This window comes from Palaemon carinicauda, unplaced genomic scaffold (assembly GCF_036898095.1).
Source record: "Palaemon carinicauda isolate YSFRI2023 unplaced genomic scaffold, ASM3689809v2 scaffold127, whole genome shotgun sequence".
NCBI lineage: Eukaryota > Metazoa > Arthropoda > Malacostraca > Decapoda > Palaemonidae > Palaemon > Palaemon carinicauda.
The window spans coordinates 98887-110564 of record NW_027168782.1 but is presented as its reverse complement, the minus strand read 5'-3'; the positions used below and the strand labels follow the sequence as shown (position 1 = coordinate 110564).

Sequence of the window (11678 nt, the reverse complement as noted above, 5' to 3'; positions counted from 1 at the left end):
AGGACACTTTTCTCTCAAGGGTTTTTTTTTTTTTAGGAAAAATCGGTAAACATTTCCACAACCTCGGCAGAAAAACTGGCCACAGACCTGATTAACCGACAACCTAATATTCAACAATGGATGAAGATTAGAAACAATTAGATAACCATACATAAGGGTGGCTTTAGTTTTGGCCAAGCTCAGATAAAGTCTGATTAGAGTTTTTAGTTGTTCTTTAAGGTTGACAGGAAGTACCTTTCACAAACTGAAAAAGAGCAACACTTTCACGGCTGTAACTGGGGTGGAGGAAACCTACAAGCAGTTAGACAGCAAGATCAACCAAAGAAGTTGAAACAGATATAGTACGACAAAAAATTAATTCAATAACTGATGTAAGGCAGCAATGACCCCTATGAAATATTTACAGTATGAAATGCAAGGGACGCAAAGGGTTGTATACATTCAGGAGAAACCGTCCAACGGCTTTTTATCCAATTAAGAAGCCGAGTAATAAGACTAATCAGACTCTCAAAGTCTAAAAAGGACCATAGAAACTCTAATCTTGTTCAATTAGGTTGGTACTAACTTATCCCAAGACTGGAAAGTCTCTATAAAAGTCAATTAAGATGTCAAGGGTGCAGCTACTGCCAAATGCAACACCAGCTCAGAGTTGAGTTTAACTTATTGAGATGGTTAATCTTATCCAATTTAAGAAAATCCGAGTAACAAAAGGATAAACAAAACCTACTCTAAAAACATTAGGTATGATGCATTGAGTTTCTATCTTTGAGAGTAAATTAAGGTCTAAGCATAGGGATATTTTTCAAAATCCTATCAATCATAATTGACCTTAATTCGCAGTGTAAAATCCCCAAGACATACTAACCTATAAAAACTTGCAAATGGATGGCTGTATTTACAGAATTTACGCCATATGGCACAAAACCAATGTACAATTGGAGGAAAACTACACCGTTCGACTATAAAGCAAGTTAACAAGAGGTTGGTCGGCAAAGAGAGAAAGGAAACAGGAGCAGCTGTAAACTTAAAAGACTACAAAGTTTGGTGAAAGCCAGGCTTTTAGCAATTTCAGACAGCACCCTACAGGTAATGAGAACCTGCAGAAAGTAAACCTACCAAGTGAATGCATGTGCATTCATGTTAAGATCCATAAATGAGACGTCACCCTTGTAAAGGATAAGCTTATTTATTGATAACGTAAAGATCATAACTATGGCAAGATGATATACAAGCACACCTTACCTCATTGTAGGGTACATATTGCTTTAAAGCTAAAAAGAAAGAGAAAGAGCTACTAAGGGGGCCCTACGTAAACCACAGGTTCCAGCAGAGGGTCTTCTCTTAAAAAGAATCACAGGAAAGATGTTTCTAACAGCTGACACATTCAAATTCAAAACATTGCATGCTTGCAAAAAGGTTTTGAAATTGATCGAAAGAAACACAAGTATGAAGTTTACTAGACGTGCAATGGTCATAGAAATAAAAATCCCTACGGCAATTACAGTACGAGAGGGCTTCTCGATAACCAGACTGAGAAACACGACTTCTGCCCTACCAACTAATGCAGAAAATGCTGCACGTGATAAAAATCATGGAAAAAAAGAATACAGTCCATCAAAGTGACAGAGTGGATGGCAACGCATTCTCAGCAGGAATAGAAGCAAATGCATACACAAACTCGGTGTGAAAAACCTGGCACAGCTGCAGTTATTCCTATCGATGTCATGGAGGAGTGATGTATAACTGGCAAGAAAGCCATTGAAAGATAAAATAATCATAAATGTTACGAGACATGACTCGTGGCAATCACGGAGCAAACACCTTTGGCAATACAGGAATTAAAATAGTTTAAGACCCCTATCACGTCATATGAACAAATATTTAATTACAGGACTCATCAAAGTTGCGGATATAAAAGCAAGTCAAAACAGCATTCAAAGGCTGAGTGACAAACCTAAGAACAGGTATGGCACTAAAAAAATCATTCATTATCTACGTAAACCTCTGTAGTACTAGCAACACAAGTAGTTCATTGTTATCAAAAGGAGTTATCAAGCCTTACACTAGCAGCAGAACAGATGACGATGCAGCCACAAAGTACAACGAGACATTTACATAATATAAATGCAAATATATTTAATTGGATTTGAGCAGTCTATTAAAGACAATGTATGACAACACAGAAGTGCTTGTGGTTGCAATTAAACATCAAAGCAATATGAAAAGGCACAGCAGTCTTTTCTAAAATCAAGACAGTAAAGGGAGCAAAACGAATCAAAGAAATAGTAAATAGCGAACTATACTAAAATTACGGATGGCTTACAGCTAAAAAAAACCACCACTATAAAATCAACTACTGAGTGAATGTATGAACAAGCACACCATAATTCCAAAAATGACCCTCACTCGTGTAAAGAATAGATACATTCTTTGATATCTCCATTTAATAATTCCTACCTATAGGTCAGTGTCTCGTAGGAATTTTATACAGGAGAGGGGGTTCCCAGCCCCCTCGTCCCAAGGTTTGGGTGGATGGATGGTGTGAAGAAAGCTCTGGGTGATAGGAGGATAGATGTGAGAGGGGCAAGAGAGCGTGCTAGAAATAGGAATGAATGGAGAGCGATTGTGACGCAGTTCCAGTAGGCCCTGCTGCTTCCTCCGGTGCCTTAGATGACTGCGGAGGTAGCAGCAGTAGGGGATTCAGCATTATGAAGCTTCATCTGTGGTGGAAATGTGGGAGGTTGGGCTGTGGCACCCTAGCAGTACCAGCTGAACTCGGTTGAGTCCCTGGTTAGGCTGAAGGAACGTAGAGAGTAGAGGTCCCCTTTTTTGTTTTGTTTCATTGTTGGTGTCGGCTACCCCCCAAAATTGGGGGAAGTGCCTGGGTATATTTATGTATGTACCTATAGGTCATACCAAAAGCTGGATTGAAACAAAAGAGCCTTGCCTCGCCACAACTTGATGAAAGTTAAGAAGGGGAAAGAACTACAGTAATAAAGGTAACCATATGCAAGGCTCAACCTCTGGCAGAATGTCCTCTCTTAAAAGGGATCACAGGGAAGATGTTTCCAACAATGGCAAATTCAAAGATAGTAAATCTAAAACTTGAAACATCAGATCCTTGCAAGTTGGTTTTTGATGTTACTCGAAAAACTTAGAAGAGTGATGTTTAATAGACGTGAAATGGTCATACATATAAAACAAAATCCCTAAAGCAATTACAGTACGAGAGGGCTTCTGGATAAACTCGAAAAACTTAGAAGACTGACATTTAATAGACGTGAAATGGTCATAGGAATAAATCAAAATCCCTAAAGCAATTTACAGTACGAGAGGGCTTCTGGATAACCTATCTCTGAAAAACACGACTTCTGCCAACACAAATAGAGCAGAAGTTACTGCCAGCAATAAAAATCATGGAAAAGAATTATTCAGTCCATCAAAGTGACAGAGTGGTTGGCAGAGCCTTCTCAGAAGCAATAGCATACACAAACTGTGGGTGGAAAAGCTGGCATGGGAGTTACTCCTGTCAATGAAATGAAGGAGTGATGTGTAACTGACAAGGCAGCCACAGAAAGATACACCAGTAAAATCATAAATGTTATGACAGACAAGTTCATAGCAATCATGGACCTAACACTATAGGCATTACAGGAATTGCAATAGCTGAAGACCCCTAATTCCTCAAATGAACCAATGAAAACTGTCATACTGATTAAAATTGCAGCAATATAGAAGTTCAAAACAGCACCAAAAATCTGAGTGACAAACCTTAGAACAGGTGTAGCATTAAAAGAATCAATCATTTACTAGCAACATAAACCTCTGCAATACTAGTAATACCAGCAGTTTATTATTAAAAGGAGGAATTACTAGCTTTACATTAGCAGCGGAACAGATGATGCAGCAACAAAATGCACTGAGACATTTATATTATATAAATACTCTTGAATCATGTCTGATATCAATGTAAAAAATATTCACTTGAATTTGAGCAGTCTATGAAAGACAATGTACGACAACACAGTGGTTGTGGTTGCAATCGAACGTCAAAGCGACGTGAAAAGGCAGAGCAGTCGTTTCTAAAATCAAGATGATAAAGGGAGCAAAATGAATCAAAGAAATAGTATAGTAAACCGGCTATAATACCATCTAATGGATGGCATAAAGATGAAAGAACTATCGCTACAAAATCAACTAGAGAGCAAATGTATGAGCAAGCACACTTGAGTCATAATTGAACCCTCACTCCTATAAGGAACAAGTAGATTCTTTGATGTCTCCATTAGCCGGTAGATCATACTAGAGGCTGAAACATAAGAGAGTTGTCTCATTGCAGGGTACATATCACTTGATACCCTAAGTAAACCCCAACCTCTAGTAGAGGATATTCCTTTAAAAGCAAGAACCTCTAGCACGGGGTCTTTCTTCAAAAAGAACCCGAGAGATGTTTTCTACAGATGATAAATTAAAACTTGAAACACCATCTACTTGAAAACTAATTTGGACGTTGACTCAGAAGAATGACGTTAACTAGACATGGAAGTCAAATCCCCAGAAATGAGTAGAATATGAGGTGAAGCTTTTGGATAACCTGATTGAGAAATGTAACACGCCCACACAACTAAGGCAGAAAATACTGTCATTGATAACAATCCAGAAAAGAAGAATTCTGTCCATTAAAGTGGTTGGCAGAGCATTCTAAGCAGTACAATACAGAAACTCGGTGCGTGAAAAAGCTCGCACGGCAGGGTGTTACATCTGTCTATGTAGAGGAGTGACGAATAGCAGAGAAGGCAGCCATGAAAAGATACAGCAGATGTCAAGACAGAACTGACTCATGGCAATCATGAAAAAGACACAATACATTACAGGAATACAGTAGTAGAGGAGCAGATGCCAACCTCTGCATACGAACAAATGAAACTGCCCCTCCGATAATGTGTTCAGCAGTAAAAATAAGGTCAAAACAGTATCGAAAGAAAGAGAAACAAACCTCAGAAAAAGGTACAGAATCAAAAGAAACAAGCACAGCGTCAGTATCTGTATGTACCTAAAAAATACTAGTTTCACCAGCAATTAAGTCAAGACACCAAAGCAGCAGCAAGAGGCTGGAGATCGACCATAAAAATGTGCAACGGTAGCCTGGTAAGGCATCAATTCCCTGCAGGAACAGCACAGAAAACAAGCAGTTGTAATGGCAGGAGCACAGATGATGATGCAGCCAAAAAAACCAATGAGGGGCAATTATATAATATAGATGCTCTTGAAACATACCTGCCACCCAGGCATAAAGATTCTTTTAGATCTGAGGAGTCTGGTCAAGGCACTGTACGTCAACAGTTGTTGTTTTTGTCGTAATTAATCATCAAAGCAACAGGCAACCAGTGTTCCTTTAAAAATCAAGATGGTATGGAAAGCAGCACTGTTCAAAGCAATAGCATAAACGCTAAAGAACGAGCATCCCAGATTAGTTTACAAGAGAATATACACGTGCAGGCTGTTATGCAGAGGAGGTGAAAGGGCTGGGCCAGTAGCAGCAATACTAAAGCTATCTCTAAATAATGAGAACAGTATTGTTTTCAGAATTACAATGGAGTGGTGAGCAAACAAGTACAGCAACCAGTAATGGAACATCACTAGAGAATTGATACTCTTGAGATCTAACATGAGACAAAGAGGATTCCAATACAGATAAAAGATTTACAAGCAGAAGAGGCAAGGGAATTCACAGCAATTTCACCTACCAATAATAAAACACCAAATAAAAAATCAACTTAGTTTTTTTTTTTTGGCATTTGTGCTCAAGGCTATGCAGTCACTCCAATATCAAATAAGCAATGCAATCTTCTAAAAAAAAATTGAAAAACATTTGCAAACTTCTGAAGTTTGCAATCTTAGGAGCTTGTAATATTGGCTCAAGAGCCAACAATTATTCAACTCAGTAAACAGCTTATCAAATAATGAATTAACATCAACAGACTTTAATAATAAAAATAGACTTTTCCGTGCAAAGTTTGAACACGAGAATGTCAACCAGTCGAACCTCCCTTCCCTTCCGAATGTTCAAGCTATGTCCCCTAATTATTACTCATGTTTCCACACAAGAAAATAATTCTATTTTAATCAACCTAGTTCAAACGAAATGAATTATATTAGTATGAAATTCCCTTTATGATTGAAAAGATAATACAGGTATGCTTTGCAAAGAGGGACCAAAGGTCAACCGATGCCCAAAAGTGTCCTATAGCACAACGCAACTCTTCAGAAGGAAACACAGAGAGGAAGATCTATCTCAAGAGAGACCCCAAACACTCAACAGACTGTAACTACATGATCTTGGGAAACTTATTTCTTAACACTGAAATTACAACAAAAGCATATGCCACAAAAACAGCTCAAAAGCAACATTTATTTGCAAACCAAAATATTTCACTATAAGAGAAAATAGGATATACAACACAAGGGGAATTCCACACTGTGAATCAAGGCTTGTTGTGAAACATCACCATAGGGTAAATTCATCGCAAATAATAAATACAAATACAAAAATAACTGTCTAAATAACACCAATCACTGGAAATCAGGAGTTTATATCTTTTGTAAAGCATTAGCTTGTATGAACATGGGTGATTGAAAGGTAATTCAGCAGGTAGTATGAGAATTGAATTGAATATGGGATTTAGGCATTAAGCCAAGCACTGGGGAGGTAGTATGAGAGAGTGCAAGGTTGACAACAAAAAGTACAATAATCAAACATTGGAAAGGAACAGATTATAAGATATCAAACAGTTTTCCATACATACAGTATAATCAAAGATTGGAAAGGAACAGATAAGATATAAAAAATTTTTCCATACATATTATTTTAACCACCTTTAATGTTAATTCTGGTAAGATAATGCAGGTTCTGAATCACAGTAACAAATTAAAAAGTTAATTATCCTAATCAAAATGCAATACAGAATCATACCCTTTCGGGATGCTCAAATGATTACTCAATGCAAAAATCAACATAGGCCATTGAAACTTCTTATTCTTATAAGCAAAGACACGTATACCACAGTGCTTCGGATAGAATCTCTAAATTAGTCTTACGAGCAAAGACGTATCCCATAGTGGTTGGCAAGAATAATTTGACTATCTTTATGCATATTTATGCAGCTAACTTTAAAAACAAACTGACATTGGATAATAGATAGGCTGAGACGGTATACTGTACATGGGGAATTTAGGGTTTTAGTGGCCAATAAAACCATGGAAAAGGAATTTTGTTAGAAAGATGACATTAAATATTTAAGTCTTTGCTAAGAGAATGAGGAAAAAATATGACATGAGTTTTATTAACTGTTGAATAAAATCCATCATTTAATATGAAAAGATGAAATAATATATTAATAGAAGGAAAAATATTAAAACATACTTCTCAACAAAGGTACAAGAAACAGATTTCTTTTGCAAAGAAGGGGAATAGATGGCTAAAATCCTGACTGATAACAAGTACTGAGTTCCCTAGATAGATAAGAAAGCAGCCAAATTTAGGAGGAAAAAGGTGATTTCATGATTGCAAACACCTAAGACTTTCCATTAGATACAGTACATTGCATCTTTATGGAAATGTCAGGGAATTAGCGTCAAATGAATTGGGCAGAGTATGGCCAGGACATTTTATGAAGAGGAAAAAAGATTGGACAGATAATATAAGCAGATGAACTTACAAGGGTTCAGTTGGAAGACGATGAAGCAACAACAAACAAGGTTGGCTGGCCGTGCTTTACAAGGAGATAAAAGCAAGTAGCAGAGTGGGAAGTAGCGAAGACCTAAACATGAGAAATTTGTTATCAAGGGGATGAGACATTTCTTAAAAGATAATAAAACATATGAAAGTATTCAAGCAAGAGTGAGTCAACGAGATTAAATTAAGAAACAAAACCATGTCATCTCAAGTCATGAGAAAATATAACTAAATTTGGATATGGAATGTGGTAGTCACAAGACGATTATATTTACCAAAGATTGTAAACAGGATTCACTATTAAGGATTTAGTAAAGCAAGTTAGTAAACAATACTAAATGTGAAAATTTATCTAAAAACAAGCTAATAAACACTACTATATGTGAAAACTATGTTGGGGAAGTAAGGGAGGTGTGGTAATGCTGAAGGGATGAAAAATAAGCATCTCATCTTTAAGAGAAAATGGTTTTCTAAATGAGCTTGTGTCAATTTCAAGAGGAGTAACAAAGGGAAATGTTTAATTCTGATGGAACAGCAGTGAGACAATCTGAAAAAAAGTAAGGGAGGTGTGGTAATGCTGAAGGGATGAAAAATAAGCATCTCATCTTTAAGAGAAAATGGTTTTCTAAAAGAGCTTGTGTCAACTTCAAGAGGAGTAACAAAGGGAAATGTTAATTCTGATGGAACAGCAGTGAGACAGTCTAAAAAAAATAATACAAATGCCAATCTAAGATAAAATGGCTGCTGAAATGAAAGAAGCAGGGCATATAATTGAAAGAACTATGAAAATTAAGATGATCTTGGGCAAAAGGAAAGAAAGGTTTTATGGACAGCTTATTACATTCAGTAACACAAGTGCCTTGGTCAGATGAAACACTGATAAGAGACCAAAATGAACATACAGGAATGGATAAAGCTGCTGTTGGTGACATGATCAGATAGTACAGCATACGAGGAGACACTACTAAGAACTCGTTCGATGGATTGGCCGGCCCTTTTGGCTGGATAGGGTCTCTTGTGGTATACCCACAACCAAAATCCAGGAGCGAGAAACAGTCAGAGTTCTGCCTATGCCAAGAATTCAGTTTCCGAATACAATCTTTCAACATAGATCAACGTTATTGTATCATAAAGTACAAACAGCAGCAGAGAAAAGGGGGCTTTGCTGTCATGCCTGGAGATGCATGCACAGACTGCAAGTTGATGTTGCAGACAAAAGTTAAATGAAAAAAGAAATTTTTATTGCAAAAAATATAGTAAAACTGAAAATAAGCTAAAATAGGAGTATCAAGAGAAAGTGTTGACAAAATACAGCAGCAAAACTGGTCTGTATTAGTCGCTGAAAGACAGCATCAAATAATTGTCAGATGTAGTGGACGATGTGACATCAGATTGGAGTTACACGAATACTAAGATGTGATGGACAAATCACTAAAGAGAAAGGAATACAGATCAAGTACAAAAGAGAGAAATGTGTAATGTACAGGGAGAAGCAGAGGCTAAAAGGCATGTGGAAAGGGCGATGAGGAGTTGGGAGGAATGAAATCAGAATCTAAACACAGCAGAGGGAAAGAGAAAATAATCAGGATTGTAAATGGACGATACTAAAAGTATGGATAGAGTAAATCCAAAAATTTTCTGAAGGAATTAGATTAACTGAAGAATGAGAGAGATTAGCAACAGAAGTGTGTAAAAGATATAATTTTGGAAATAAAAAAAATAAGCGAATGAGAATACACACCTGAAATAAGTAGACAAGACTAAATGAGTTGGAAATAGTCTAACATTAATGGTATGCAAAGAAAATGGACACCAGAAAATATAAAGACCTGAAATAAGTAGGCAAGACTAAATGAGTTGGAAAAAGTCTAACATTAATGGTATGCACAGGAAATGGACACCAGAAAATATAGACTTAAAAAAGTAAACAAGACTAAATGCATTGTAAAAAGTCTTACATTAATGGTATACAAAGGAAAAGGAGACCAGAAAGTATATTCTTGGAATAAGTAGACAAGACTAAATGAGTTGGAAAAAGTCTTACATTAATGGTATGCAAAGGAAATGGATACCAGAGAATATAAAGACCTGAAATAAGTAGACAAGACTAAATGAGTTGGAAAAAGTCATACATTAATGGTATGCAAAGAAATTGAGACCAGAAAATATAGACTTAAAAAAGTAGACAAGACTAAATGCATTGTAAAAAGTCTTACATTAATGGTATGCAACGGAAAAGGAGACCAGACAGTATATTCTTGGAATAAGTAAACAAGACTAAATGAGTTGGAAAAAAAGTCTTACATTAATGGTATGCAAAGGAAATGGGAACCAGAAAATTCAGACTTGAAATAAAGTAGACAAGAAGACTGAGTACTTTTACATTAATGGTATGCAAAGGAAAAGGAGACCAGAAAATATATTCCTGGAATAAGTAGACAAACCTAAATGAGTTGGAAAAAGTCTTACATTAATGGTATGCAAAGGAAAACGAGACCAGAAAACAGACTTGAAGTAAGTAGACAAGGCTAAATGAGTTGGAAAAAGCCTTACAATAATGATATGAAAAGGAAAAGGAGACCAGAAAGTATATTCTTGGAATAAGTAAACAAGACTAAATGAGTTGGAAAAAGTCTAATATCAATGGCATGCAAAGGAAATGGGAACCAGAAAATTTAAAGACGAAATAAAGTAGACAAGACTAAGTGAGTTGGAAAGTTTTACATTAATGGTAAGCAACGGAAATGGCGATGAACTGCAAAGTGGAACTTGAATAACACTGCTTGAAAAATGGTATGTAAATACAAGTCAGGGAAAAGGCATTAAACAAAAGACTGAGTGGTAAAATTGACTAATGTGAGTTTGGCTACATGCTGGAGATCCACTTTGAGTCACTATAATGAGACAACAAAAGTAAAAATAAAATAAAAAGAAAGTAAAGGGTCAAGTTGGTTATCCCACTTTTACACTAAATCTAGAGTAAAGACAGGGCCTGGAGTATTAGATGAACTATGGACAGCTGTGTGAGATGTGGTGTTAAGAAGTTGAAATACATACCAAGACCTCAAATATGTAGAGGGCTTGAACTAAAGACAAGAAACGGTCTTTCATAAATTCAGAAAGGTATGGTAGTAATAGAAGGCCTAAAAGAAGGAACTATGGACAGCTGTTGGTGTCCATCAAAGATTAGCCCTAAGGCTTTTACTGTTTACATTACCACTGAGAAAAGCTATAAATGAATACTGAATGGGTAGCTCCTAGAAGCTCTATATATAGAACCTAGTGTTGATGAGATTCTGAGAAAACAGATCTTGAAATGAATATTATGTGGAAGATTGTAATGAATAAAGGACTACTGAAAAGCACAGAATATAGAGACTGAAAAGGAAACCAAGTGAAAATTACAGTGATAATGTACAGTACTAAACGAAACAGACATTGTCACAATCTGTGTTCTGGATTACAAAAATTATAAGCAGTTTCTGGTGCACTAAATTATCACAAGGTCAAATAAGAAAGAAAATGAAATGAAGTTGCAATATATAGTCCCAAACAATACCATTATAAATACTTTAGTTCAAAACATGAAAAAAATGTAAGTACAGTTTTGATAAATACTAAAGTGTTGGTGCTATATTTCCTTTAGTCAGAGAGAAGTTATTATATTAAGATAAATTGACATTAATCATGGAGATTAAAGGCAAGGAAAATAGTTCAATAAGTAAATATACGCAGGAAAACTAAATAAACCAAAAAGCAAAATACCCACAGTGCAGAACTAAGAGAATACAGCAGACCAATAAGGCAAAAAGTAATAGAGTCAACTACAATGGGTTTCATTAACCACCACGCACTGCCCTGCCAGTAAGGAAAAAGTGGCAGAATCAGGCACGATACAGTACAAGAAAATGACGTTGCATAAAGACAATCCAGTCAGATGAGA

At 36.3% G+C, this 11678-nt stretch overlaps 1 long non-coding RNA gene across 1 annotated transcript; it reads left to right on the top strand.

Annotated features, from left to right (window-relative positions):
- The first annotated feature begins 3663 nt into the window (after nt 1–3663).
- LOC137635460 (uncharacterized) lies at nt 3664–10574 on the top strand. Its single transcript, XR_011042683.1, has 2 exons — nt 3664–6652; nt 6710–10574. It is a non-coding gene; the product is annotated as an uncharacterized lncRNA (long non-coding RNA).
- Nucleotides 10575–11678: the final 1104 nt, after the last annotated feature.